The following is a 14,269-nucleotide window of genomic DNA, read 5'->3' on the forward strand; positions in this document are numbered from 1 at the left end:
GATGCGACTACACTGGCTGGCCTGCAGGCCACAAGATCCTTGTGTCTCTGGCTCTGGCACTGGGAAATGCGGCCATGCCCAGCTTTTTTTATGTGGATTCTCTGAGATCAAACTCAGTTCCTGAAACAGGTCCACTTCACTGACTGGGCCATCTCCCAGCCCAGCCCACTCCTTCCTCACTTTTCTTACGCACAGGAAACTTCCTGGAAACGTCCTGCAGCCGATCTCCTGGTACTTGTGTTTCAGTACTGTCAATGCAATGCCTAACTGTTCTCTGCTTGAAGGGGCTGGCATTTACCCAGGCACATTTACAGAGAATTTCATCCTTGTGTGTTACACCCTTTGGGGTAGGTAACTACCAACCTTATCTAGAAGTCTCACTAGGGCAAGCTGCTATATGTGATTCAATAAGAAAACAAATGCCAACGGGCGCCTCGTCGTCACTGAAAGAAGTTCGGATGCCTGCAGACAGACATTGCTCCACCACGACCAACCACACGCATAGTCGCTGTATTAGTCACTCCTTGTGAGGTCAGTACTACTACTTGTATTTCACAGATCAAAAACATTTATAACTGTTTTAATAATTAATGCGAAGTGGCCTTGGCCAGCCAGAGATAATTAGTGATAGACCAGGAGTTTGACCCATTTATCAAATGGCATTAAACCCAGTGTTTGTCATATCTTATTATGTGATTGCACTTCTGAGAATCATGAAACTTCATGAATGTTACTTAAATTCACCATGATCCTTTCTATTTTGTTCTGTGAAATAAGAAGCACCGTATTCAAAGGTACCCAGCAACTGATACCACATCAATTCAAGGGCAAGAGAGAAAATCTTCGAGCCTTTCCCAAGTAATACAGGAACTGTGTGTTACTTCTGTGATTCTGTATTACTTCTGTATTACCACTGTGATTCCTTCACCTTCCATCCTGACTCAAAGCATCACTTTCTTTGTTCATATACTTATTAGAGAAATACTCTGGAGCCAAGAATTTTTCAGGACCAAGACATTGGAACAAAGTTCTCCTCAAATGCCTTATCTTCACTCTCAGCAATTCTCTCACTGCCCAGATCATCACATTTTTATAAAGAGATTTACAGTGGTATGCTTCTTTCTGTATTTTAAGCTTGTAAGATCAAATTAGTAATTATTATAATCTGGGTGAGGTGACATATACCTGTAATCCCAACACTCAGGAAGGTGAGGGAGGATAGCCATGAGTTTGAGGTCAGCCTGGACTACATAGTGAGTTCTAAACCACTACAGAGTCAGACCCCATCTCAAAAGAAAAGGTAATTACAAGAAAAGAGAGATGTGTAGTGAGAGGACAATCAGAGAAAGAAAAGATACCATATACTATAACCAGAGAAAGATAATCAGAGAAAGAAAAGAACCATAAGTAACAGCTCAGTTTCCCACCAACATTTTTCAGGTGACACAGAATCCTGGGGGGGGGGGGGGGATCGGGGTCCAGGTAGGACCAGCACTTTCACAAACATGGCCCAGCTCACAACTCACAACTCACAACTGCATCAGTGTCAAAGCTTGGTGGTCTGATCCCGGTTTGGATAACAGGATCCCCTGGGACGCTGGGTGCAGCCCTGATTTCCCAGTGGCAAAGATGAGTGGTGATGGATGCTTATGACACCCGAGGGCCGCGGTGAAGATTAACGACTTAACGTTCCGCAAAGTGTTTTTGAAGCCTCACCAAAGCCTCTCACACAGCTGGCTGCTGTGCGATTAGCATTTGCTTGCTTCAAGCCGGTTATTCCCCCCATATTTCAGAGCCTCGGAAAGACCTCGATGAAAGGCAATGCCCAGGAACCCACTGATGGCTTTTAGATTGCACTTCCCCGGAGGCTGTGGAGCTGGCAGAGATAGAGCACCCCTCTTCAGCACCTCCCTTTGAGACACACGCCGCATCCCTTGCTCTCAGACAGGGGATCGACAGCGTGGAAGTCACATTTGAACTGACATCGGATGTCTCCCTCGAGGCCAGGCTGCGGACTATCGCCACGCTGCTGTACGTTTGGAATGTTTCCAGGCTAACAGCAAAGCGATTTCTTATGGGACCATCAGAGGGGGAAGAACGAGTGGAGATTTATCTTGCTGTTTAGAAAACTAATTGGTAAATAAGTTTGAGTGTTAATCACAGACAACTGTCTTAAAATGTGTCATCTAGTCATCTCTAAGCTGACTGAAAGACTACACTTACAATCTGATTATTCTTAGAAAAACTAAGACAAATCTCGGTTTTTAAATTCTATATTGCTGTCTCCTCTAAGATTGTTTTATTGTTATCATTTTATTAATTGGCAATTGGATACATGCTTTAAAGGATAAAAATGGCAATTGGATACATGCTTTAAAGGATAAAAATGCATTCATCTGTCTCCCCACCCCCAAAGGGAGGAGCAGTCCTGTTAGGCCACAGAGGAGGGCTTTGCAGCCAGTCCTGAAGATACCTGATAAAACAGGATCAGATGAATGGGGAGGAGGTCCCCCCATCAGTGGACTTGGAAAGGGGCACGGTGGAGATGAGGGAGGGAGTTGAGGGACTGGGAGGAAATGAGGGATCGGGACACAGCTGGGATACAGAGTTAATAAAATGTAACTGATAAAAAAAATAAATAAATAAAATAAAATAAAAAAATTTAAAAAAATGTATTCATCCACCTGAGAAGAAAGGACTGGATTGCTTTCCCCCCTTTAAAGGGTCTTTCCAGTCCTTGTGAGTTTTGTTAAAGAATACCAAAATATGGAAGCTGTCCCCCTGTAATTATGAGACCATGCCCAGCTCCCAGAGATTTCCGCTCTGGAGCATCTCTGTGAGCCAGCCATGACGTGATGACCGGAGCTTAGGGGATCTGATTTGGAGAGCTCCAGAGGGGTTCGGAGTCCGAGTTTTCACAAAAACAGACAAGAGTAAATCTTTTCCCTGTGGATAAACCTGATTTGAAATAAATGGCTCACACGATGTCTGAGGTAGTGTCATAAAGATTATCAAATATTGTCTGGAAGTACCAAATTTATAAAGGAAAAGGGAAAAAAAATGGGTGACTTCTTCAAGCCCTATTTTGAATTTTCAGTTCTCTTATTTGGTTATGGTGATGAATACCAGTAAGTTCTGTAGCCTGGGGCTTCCAGGATATTCTCAGGGTGTTTCCTTCAGTCTGTCCTGAGAAATAGAAAGATAAATGCATGAAAGCCACCGTAGGCAACATATCCCTATCTCCTTAAATAAACTTCAAAGCGACTGGAAGTGATATTGAATGGTGTGCCCTCAATAGTAAGTAAAAGAATGGCCTCCCTTTGGCCAGCTAAAGAGAAGCCACGGTGTTTCAGCCATTTGGTTGACTGTAATTCTTCAGCATTAGCAGCAGTGACAGTTACAAGGCACACAGAGTGGAGGATGAAGCCATGCTTGGTGTCTTCTCTGTTCTGTTCCCTACTTCCAACGAGGAAGCTGGTCGCTGCACAGGGGAAGTGTCACAGAGGCAGCTGGGAGACACAGATGACTCAGGAAGCACACTGTCTCAGACCCAGTGGTATGGCTTTGAAAGCTACAACCTAAGAGTCAGCTAGATTAGAAGTCTTGGAAAACAGCAAAAATAACCAATAATAATAATTATCACCTTACCTTGCATACCTGTCATATGAACATTACCTCGTAAAAATCACTGTTAATACTTGCAATAACTCCATCAGATCAGAATGATTTTGACCTCACCTTATAAGTGAGAAATCCAAATGTCAAAAAATTAAGTCACATGCCCAAGTACAGTGCAGAAAAAGCAGAGTTCAAACTCAGGCCCAGCTGTCAGCCAAGCTCACACAAACCCAGGTAACCTCCACTGTGGGACTGAAAACACATCTTTTTACATCCTTTACATACTTCCTCCTCAGGTCCCTGTTATGTATGCGGTCCTTGAAACGGATAGAAATCATATAAAATGTCAGCTACATTTACATGGTTTCTGTGTGACAAAACCTTTCCCGGGAAGCAGCGACACACATGCCTATTAGGCCCAGATAGGGAACCCACAACAGACCAAAGTCCAACTTGGCGAACCAATGAATTTTATTGGAGTTACTGGTAGGAATATTGGTGAGGGCTTAGTTACAGAAGCAGGAATGACTCAAAGACAGCTGCACCACCAAGGCCCACCCCAGCACAGGTGACAGCTCACAAAGCTGGGAACCTGGGGCACACTGCACAGTCTGCAGGAAGTTCAAGAAGTTGGAGAGTGTCCTTTTCAAGTGACTCAGCGGGTCTAAATCTCTTTCAGGCAGTTGGGCTGGTTTCTGCTTCTTCTAGGCAGCTGGTCTGGTCTTAGAGCCTCCTTGGAAGCTTTCGGTGTCTGAGAGGAACTCTCAGCACTCTCTGTTGTTTACTCTTGGACGGGAGAACCCTAGCAAATTTGATCCAAAACTTCCTGAATATCTTTTGACTTGTTCACCTTCCTGTTTAAGGAAATTCCCTGCAGAATGGATTGTTTCAATCTCGGAAGAAGCTGTTATACATAAACTCTCCACTGTTTTCTCAGTTCTTACATTCTTTCCATTCCATCTTCTACAATATCTCTTAGCCTTAGAGGGGGTTACCGTGGCTGTCCACATATGGCTAAGAATTTGGCCACTGTGTCATAGCCATAAACACTTGTTCTCAAAGGCATCACTCGTAGTTATGAGTTGAAGTTGACAACAACTGATCTATGGGTGCAAGCACACATTTAGAAGGCAGTTTGACAGGTACATCATATACATCTAGTAAAACCATAGAGATTCCTTCTCCATTGGAACCTATGACCTCCCCAGCCACAAATTTTTGTTCTGATTACAGTAACAGAAATGAACTCCTTTTCTGAACTCCTTCTTATGGAGTGGGCTTTAAATCTAATCAAAAGGCTACTGGTCTCACCCATGATAGCCAAACCACTATTGTGCATATCCTGTCTGATATGCTGGTATTTTAGCATGCAGGATCCATAGCCAAGCAGGAATGTTGGTAACAGTTATCCACTGGAAGCCTGTGTGGCCAGTTCCAGCACCAGCAAAGCCATCCACCAGAGTGCAAGTTTTCAGTTCAGTCCCAACTTAATTTCTCCATGTGAAAATGTTGTTTTTATTTCCTCAGATGAGGGGATGAGATGAGAGCCATACCCTAGCTTTACTAATACATGAGCCCAGAGCATTTCTATCTATCCCTAGGCCTAGGCCTGGAAGCTTTTAGCCTCCAAATAATCTAATCTTCTGCCAGCCCAGACCTTGAAGGTTCCGCTTCCAGCCTCCATCTGCTAACCGAAGCCTAAAATGTTTTCAGCCTACAAGACTTACTGTTTAATAAGCTCACCCTTTCTAGTTCTTTCTGAACTCTGGCTGGCTGGTTCAAATCAGCTGCTCTGGCTCAAAACGCCTCTCCAAGATGACTGATTCAACTGGCTTCTCTCAGCTTCTCACTGAGTTGCTCTGCTTAGAAATACTGCCTCTGAACTCCACAACTGAACTGCATGACCTCAGCTGCACTCACCTGAACTGCCCCAGACGGCACCAGACTGTCCTGTACTCCAGAAACTCTGTAATGTCTCCATGAACTCTACTGTATTCCTCTACTGTACTCTACTGTACTGTTTACTTTCTCTGAGCTGATCTTAACTACCTTCTCTTTCCTGCCTGTTCTCCTGAGAATTGGATGTAGCCTATTTCTGACTCATTCTATCAAATCTTTCTCAGATTTGTCCCGTTGTCCCTCAATTGGACATCATTGTTTGGGATTAAAGGTGTGTCTGTATTCCAGCCAGAGGGATTAAAGATGTGTACTAAGGGTGTGTCTGCATTCCAGCTGGATCGCACAAACCTAGGTCTTTGGACGTGATCCCTTGCCAGAGTATCCACTGTTGCTGGATTAAACTTTCTCTGCATCCATGTCCTGCAGTGAAAGCACACATATGCAGCTTTTCAGCAATAGAGTCTCCCTGTCTAGTTCCAGCATACAGACAACATCAGTAGCAATAGCCTTTAACAACTCATACGGGGTCTTGCTCCTGGCTCTGGGGTTTTTACTCTGTAACCTTATGTCTCCTGGGAGTGTCCTTTTCCACCCATGTAGGGAATGTTTTGATTTATTTTTCCTGTTAGTTAACTCGGCCCTGTAGGCTGTAAGAGAAGTAGAAGCATCTAGTTGTCTCTCCAATGGCTTTCCAAATCTGCAAGTGCTCAGAGGTCATCTATACAACAAAGCCTTTTCCAGATGATGGGCAGGACAAGGCAACATCCTGAACCACCATCACATACATGACGAATAAGCGGATACAAAGATAACCCTGGTGAAGCCCTCCGAAAGTCTGCTGTCATCTGTCCTCAGCAAGTGTCAGGTGAGCCCAGGAGTTCACCATGAAGAAGACGCTAAAATAGAGCATAGCAAGGTCTGGTGCAGCACAGAAAGGTCCCGTCCATCTGTATCCGTTGCTTCCTCCACAGATCAAGGTTGGGTACACGGCATGGACAGGGGCTCTAACTTGATCAGCTGCCTGTAATACTCGGCCATTTTTCTGAACCATTACATTTTCATATCCTGGAGCTCTTCCACAGAGCCTCCTTACATTTCTCTACACGTGACAAATTAATTTGCCTGACTTAATTGGTTCAGACCTACCCGAGGCCAAATATGAGCATGGCTGGGCTCTCCTCGGCTGCACCTGCTGGCTCCCTGGGTCAGACAGGCCCTGGGTTAGCCCTGTAGCTGTTACTTCTCCATTCAACACACCTGGTTGGTGGAGGAGGTCTGGCTGGGCAAACCATCCCCACCCCTAAAATAACCTTTTGCTGGAGGGAAATTTACCCTCCTTCGTCTGGGGGATAATTACCCGCAGCTGGGACAGGCTCCATCGGCTTTGGCTGCATCGGGCTTCAAAGCCATCCAGAAGCTATGTCGCACACAGTTTGGCTTTCTATCTTTTTCTTTTTTTTTCCCCCCGTTAGGCGCTGCAGCTTGACACAGCTCCTGCTGCCTATGTCTTTGACAACCCAGACCAATCTGCTCCTCTGCTTTACCGTCTTCTTACCTCCTCTGGGTTGCTCTCTCCCTTTACACTCCACCCATGCTGGTGGAAACTGCTGAGATCTGCAAAAGCCTTTCCTACTTTATAAAATGCCTGCCCTACTACCGAGCTCAACAAAGCCACTAACGCTTCAGATGAGCCTTGAAATCCCTGCTGGATCAACTTTGCCGTTAGCTCCTCTGTGAACACAGTTCTTGAAGGGCTCTAGCGGGCCCGAGCACCGGCAAACACGGCTCTGGCAGGCCTTGCCCTTCCCTCACTCCCTCTGCCTTGTTAAATTGTACACTCCAGTTCCAGGGGATCCACACCTTCTTCTGGCCTCTTCGGGCATTACATGCATCTGGTGCACAGACAAATATGGGCAGAGCGACCGTACACGTCAAATAAAAATAACAACAAAAAATAGATTACATTCCTAAAGCTAGCCACCAAGGTCTGTTTCCTTATTTGGTCGCTTCTTCCCCCTGCCCCGCCCCCAGGCTAACCACCTATCAGAGTATTGAAGTCCAGCAATCAACAGCCCCCTTTGGCTCACCTAATTAACTGCCCGATCAAAATTAACCAAATCATCCTAACATGGGGTTTCCCTTTCTCCCTTTATAAACTGCCGTTTGCCATGTGTGTCTCTTCTCTACCCAGAGGCAGTCATTTTTCCCTCTGGGGCAAATATCCCTTCCCCTTGTTTCTTTTCCCATCTCCTCCTTCCTCTATCTCCTCTCTTTGTCTCTTAGTCCCTGCCCTTTGTCCCTCTAGGGCAAATAAATCTCCTTTGTGCTGAGAGCTTGGCCTTGGGGTGTCTTGTGCAACACAAGTCCTTTCCATTCTATCTGGCACAGTGAACTCAGGTTAAAACCGTTTCTCTTCTTCTTAGTTCCCTCAGCAGCATCTGCACCTCCTGAATTGTTTTCCACTCCTGGGCATTTAAGGGGACTTCAGACTAAGCAAGTGTTCCTAACGGCTCTGATTTCCCCCACACTGTCCAGGTTATGCGGTTTTTGCCTTATGGAGGGATGGGCAGTTAAGTCATCCAGGTTTCCCGTGTCCACAGCTGTTGGGCTGATCCCATCTGCCGCCGGGCCCCGCAGACTCACAGACCAGCCTGTGACAAGCTTTTCACCACTTACTTAAAAGTCTCCGATTCCAGCAGCTGAGAGTTTCCTCGACACACTAGTTGCTCGTGCTGGACCATTGTCACCGGCCCCTCTGCATGCTGGATTACAGGCCCCTCCCCTTTTTATCTATTAAAGGTCAGAGCTGTGTGCTATCTTCTACTGCTTTTTGCAAGTTCTCTTCACTCCCTGAATCTTCCCATGGCTTCCAAGTTCTTGGGTCCCAAAAAGGGGTTTTGAGCACAAATCTAACTTGTACTCCCTTTTCCTTCTGCCCACCAAGTCTTAAGAAACAGAACCTCCATCTCATCCTCTCGTTTATCTGATTTACTCACCAGAACAGAGGCTAATGCAGAGGGTGCTGCCCATCTCCCTTTCTTGTTGCAAATGGCTCCTTTACACAAACACAAAGTTTCTGCCTGGCCACCATCTCAGCCTAAGAAGCGTTCTAACTTCACACAGCACAGGCCAAGAGTGTCACCCTTGGGCACTAAGCTCAGTCTGCAAATTGTCCTCTAAACCTTTAACTGTTTTCAAGGTCTCTCCATGTTCACATGTGGACCTCATCATCAGGCAGGCATGCCACCCCAAAACACACAGACGAAAACTGCCATCCTGACATTCCTCCCACAGACACTGCTGTTTCTGATGGCTCAGCCTTACTTACACGTCTCACTACCTACTGTAAGAACTGTGCAACCACTGCCACAGCACAAAGGCTCACTAACACACACCAGGAAAGGACAACTCTGTCAGAATTTCCTCTGCAGATGACCCTCTCCTCAGGCTGTTCAGCCTCAGTTGTATGCCTTGCTACCCACAGCCAGGGCCATGCACTCAATCCTCATCTTTGGTTCTGTCAGGTCCCTGTTTAGGTGCCACTTTTGTTGTGTGACAAAATTTTTCCTGTGGCTCCGCAATACACATCTCTACTCACCCCCAGATAGGGAACTCACAATAGACCAAAGCATGGATACCACAAAAGTCCAACTTGATGAGCCAGTGAATCTTATTGGGGTTACTGCAGGAATATGAGTGAGGGCTTATTTATAGGAGCAGAAATGACTCACAGACAGCTAGCTGTACCACCAAAGCCCATCCCAGCAAAAATGGCCTCTCACAAAGCTGTAAACTTAGAGCACACTGCACAGCCTGCAGGCAACTCAGCAGGTTGAAGAATGCCTTTCCATGTTGGTCTAAACCTCTTCCAGACAGCGTGCCTGGTTTCTGCTCCTTCAGGTAGCTGGTCTAATCTCAGAATCTTCTTTGCGACTTGGCTTGTCTGAGAGCGAGTCTCAGCAGTCTTCATCACTTACTCTTGGAAGAGAGGGGCCTAGTCAATCTAGTCAGTTTCAGGGACTTCCTGAAGCTATTTTGAGATGTATTTGCCTTCCTGTTTAAGGAATTTTCCTGCAAAATAGAGTGCTTTGATCTCAGAGCAAACTGTTACACAATAATAGTTCATATTGAGACTTATGATTTCAAAACGTACTTGGTATCACTTCCCAGTGTTCAGCCTGTACAATACAATGTGGATCATAGCACGTATTGGAGTTCTCCATAGGAATAGAACTAATTTTACACAATAGACACTGGGTAGTCCAACAGTGACTGCCTGCACGCTGGAAAAGCTTAGAACATATTCCCTATACAAGGTTGGGTGTGTTAATAGTTCCAATCCCATGCCAAAGGGCTAAATGATTCCTGAAGAGTTGCTAGCCTTTAGCCCATAGTGGGCATCCAAAGAAGCTGAATTCCATTGTGAAGGAGAGTGGTGGTGGCAGCTGCAAAAGAGTAGATACAGTTGCCAGCAAGGAGCTAAAGAACAGCAGGCAAAAGCAGCACTCCTCTCCCCTCAGGTCTCTCTATATCCGGGTCACTAACGGTGCTGCACAGTCTAGGAGAGAGCCATTTCCTCAGTTACTCCTTTAGAAATGCCTTCACAAAATCCATCAGAAGCACTTCCTGCTTGATTGCAGGTCCAATCAATTTGACAATCAAAATTAAGCATCCCACAGTGTGTTAGAAATGTTTATATACTGCAGCAGCTACAATTAAACTTTTAACTCAACCTATAGAGCATAGTGCATATTTTAGATAACTAAACGATAGAGCCCCTATTTGTATAGTAGTTTCACGCAAAAAATAAATTCACAAAAGAGTTAAATAAAAATACTAGGTAGCATGTAAGCTATTTAATATGCTAAATGGCTGGCATATTAAATGGCTTCCGTGCTACTCGGTATATAGCATGTAAGTAACGTTATATGAGTGAGTAAAGATCTATTTACACTGGCTCTCTTCTATACTTCATATATCAACTTAATGTAACCAACTAATGTAAGAGCCAATTATACAAAGGTGTTATATCATACTAAGTATTATAATTGAACTTCCAACTGTAAGCAATTTTTCAAAGCACTTAGTAAAATACAGTTGGTCCTCTAAATGAAAGGCTGAGAGCCCCAGTGGGGAACGGACACTCTGGGGGTCACACTGTGTGAAAGTGACACCCAGAGTGGAGGCAGCGCCGAGGTTGCCTCTTACCGTGAGGGAGGCACTGGAACTGTGTGAACCTGAGCCGAGAGCTTGCTGAGGCCTCAGAGTTCACAGGGAATAGGAATCAGAGCGTTCCCAAGAGCTGAGGAACAAAAATGCAGCTCCCTTTGGAGCACGACTTGCCCTCTCCCATTAGAGAAGAAAATCTGCACCCTGAGGAATGGCCAGTGAGGTGGAACAAACCTCTAAAGTGCAAATGACCCATTCTCGTTCTGTGCTAAGTGAGAGAAGAAAATATGATGAACCCTAAGAATTCTGTGTCCTCCTCTTGGCCCTGGAGAGTAGCCTAAATTTTTAATGCCTGATCTAAAATATTCACCATCACTAAGACTCGAAATAGACCAAGCTGGTGGTAATTGCAGCTGCCTGACACAATGGCAAATAATTTGAAGTAATCTGCCTTCAACAAGAGCTGTCAAAAGTAAATCCCAGCAAGCATGCCTGATGCGAACAAAACAGGCACCGAATAAGTACTCATGGAAACAATACATCATCCTAGAAAAGAGGCATGTTGCCTAAGTATTTCCTCTTCATTAAGATGTTTCTTTCCCTGTGTGGAGGGGACAGGGAGGACAGCGACTCATAAGACTCCCGGAGCTAAGGAAGCTCACAAGGCTCAGGAAGTTCAGAAAGTTACAGGATCCACAAGTCTTCTCCCCACAGCTGTGAAAGCAATAAGCAATGAGACACTCTCCTACGGAAGCTGCCTGGAGGTTAGGTACACAGCTCCAGTCATCCTACCTCGTGAGTTGTCACCCATGCTGGTGCCGGCTGTTTGGTGATGCAGCTGACTTTGTAGCACTTACTCCTGGAAGTAATCTCTCTCTCTCATGCTCCTACTTATCATCCCATTAAGCTCATTGGCCTGGAGAGGCACAGTTGCTTGGCCACTGCAGTGGGTGACAAGACAAAACTGATCTATGTGAGGGTGGGTGTCTTTGGGGATAACCTCAGTAGAGCTACCTTTCCCCTTGTGGTACAAGAGAGTGTGCCTCTTTGATGCAGTGACACGTACGTGTTCCCTGCGTGCCTTACTCAAGACATGCAACCAAGGCTAACCTACTTCAGTGTGAAACACCTTAAGGAGGAATCCCACAGTGGCCGTCTTCCTCCTGGTACAGAGCATCATGGCTCCTTGATGGATGGGATCCAGTTCATGAATATATGGCCATTCCCCAAATGGCCAATGGAACAGAAAGTACTCTACAATCATAAGGTAAATCATGGGTTGGTATCGTTAGTGGGTTGTAGCAACTGGTGATCTATTCTATGGAAGCTGAGGATCAGATGTCTTCCCAGAAACGATTTGCCCACATAAGGAAGGAATTATAAGATAATGTATGCAGATGCATGCCCTCTACACCTATCTCCAATTTGACAGGAAAGGCAGAAAAAGGAAGATAAGATGGAGGTGTACAGAAAACTATGATAGGCAGAGAAAAGTCTACATCTGACTTAGCAAATAATGAAACAGATTCTCATAGCATGAGTCATTAGACAGTGGGGCACGGGGGCATCAAGGACTAGTCTGAGTGTTAGAGAAGCAGAGAAACTGAGGAACATAACACTCGCCCCTCCCTTTAACAGAGGTTGTATGTAATATGTTGTAATATGTGGAAAATCAGTCCCAGATTAACTAGCTCCTATGAGCCATTAGGGACACTTGGTTGTCCCTGGCCAATGCTCCCATGAATATCAGAGACTGGAAGACAATAGAAAAGGACAAGCATGAATTATTGAGGAAACTGGACATGGAAAGGGTGACTGATAACCAGCTCACTGGGCAGACAGGCCTGAGCCCGCAAGACAGTTAAGAAGGGGTCCTCAGGACGAGGTGAGGCCTTGGTGACATCTCTGAGTCCTGTGGGGGGGTGGTGACATTTGTGAGACAGCTGGGGCGCTAGCAGATCTGAAGTATTTAAGGCAGCAGGCAAATTGGTTTCTTTTTTAAGTGATATAGCAATCAAGACGACATGCAAAATAGATCAACAGGTCTGTCTAGGAAACTCGAAGACAAATATGGCAAGATTTCTGTTGAGCCAGAGTTACTAAGGGAAAACTAGCAGACACCTTTTAAAATCCAAGCAGTCGTTCAGAGGAGACATAAATGATAGACCTGTACAAGTGAAAAAGATTAAGCTTATCCTAGGAGTGCACAGCTGTTCCCCAGAGCATAGTGGGTACATTTCTCCCATGAAAGAAAGTACAAAGGGAGTAAAGATTGTTTGCCAGGCCTGGGTTCCTTTCAGCAACCTGGTGTGACCAAAGGAAAGCAAGAGCCATGGTGTACCTTTGTTATTGTAGGAAGTGGAGAGCCTGCTCCAGAAGATCAGGCTAGAGGGTGGTCCTCCTCCCACTTGGGTCTGACCTTGCCTGAGCAGTGCAAGCCAACTCCACCAAGACCATTATAGGTGAAAAGATACAGAGGCCATAGTGGCGGCAGTACCCCGGAAAAGAGGCTGGGTGTCTTGTGAAAGATGACTATGTATGACGGAGGGCCGGATGGGACATTGTCTTTCTCTGGTGCCCCTTTGACAAAACAACTGATGTGTGGGATAGATCTTTTTGTGGTATCCTACACTTCGCTAGTCACTTCATATTCCCTTAGTTTCCTAAGACCAGTGAAGGCACATGCTTAGAAGAGATGGTGGTGGTCCTTCAGAGAGCCTCATCCCCATCAGTTGTATCATAGAACACTAACCCTTGAGTGTCTTAGAGACTTGGAAAAAACATCTGGAAGAATAGTAGAAACGGTAATCAAAGAGTGTAAATGAAGGCACGATGGAAAGGGGCACTTCCAGAAGCTATCAGGTTGTCGAACGACAATTCCAGTGCCACAAGTTGGCTGCCCCCATGAGCTAATGGCTGAAGAGGTCACTCGTTTAGTCTGGTGGGTGACATTATACTCTGCTGCAGGACATGGAAATCTTACGCTGGGGCTGAGCCAGAAGCACCCTCCTTCTCAGTGGCTCTCAAAGTAATAGGGCACATTGTGTAAGCTGTTGGTAAAGAATTGTCACCCACAGTCCTGCTCAGTTGGAGACTCTGTGCTGTGCTATCAACATGCCAGACAAGATCTGCTCACTAGTGGATCAGTGGCATAGGCTCTATAGGTATAACCAACTGCTTTGGGACTAGGTTTAAGGCCTCAGGACAGAACTCAGGTTTGGTACTATAAACCAGTGCAAAAGGTAATGGCTTGGGAAGTCATGAGCCCAGTAGAAAACAAACTGCTATTGTTCTCCTAACTAGATGCAGTGTGCTTGTCAAATAGCCTTTAAAGCACTTTTATTTATGCCTATAGTGTATTCCTTCTGTCAGCCTTGTTCAGGGACATAAATTTCCTCTTTCCAGCGGGTAGTAGTTACAGCAGAAACTCATAACTGCTCACAATGCTAAAAAGTGACAACTGCTATAGCACAGTAGCCCAAAGCTTGGCCACAGTGGGAGAAAATAATAATATACCTAATTCTACACACACGCACATACACACACACACTCCAAACCTCAAGGAGCATCAGAAAAGAAGGCT

This window comes from Meriones unguiculatus, chromosome 3, assembly GCF_030254825.1.
Source record: "Meriones unguiculatus strain TT.TT164.6M chromosome 3, Bangor_MerUng_6.1, whole genome shotgun sequence".
Taxonomy (NCBI): domain Eukaryota; kingdom Metazoa; phylum Chordata; class Mammalia; order Rodentia; family Muridae; genus Meriones; species Meriones unguiculatus.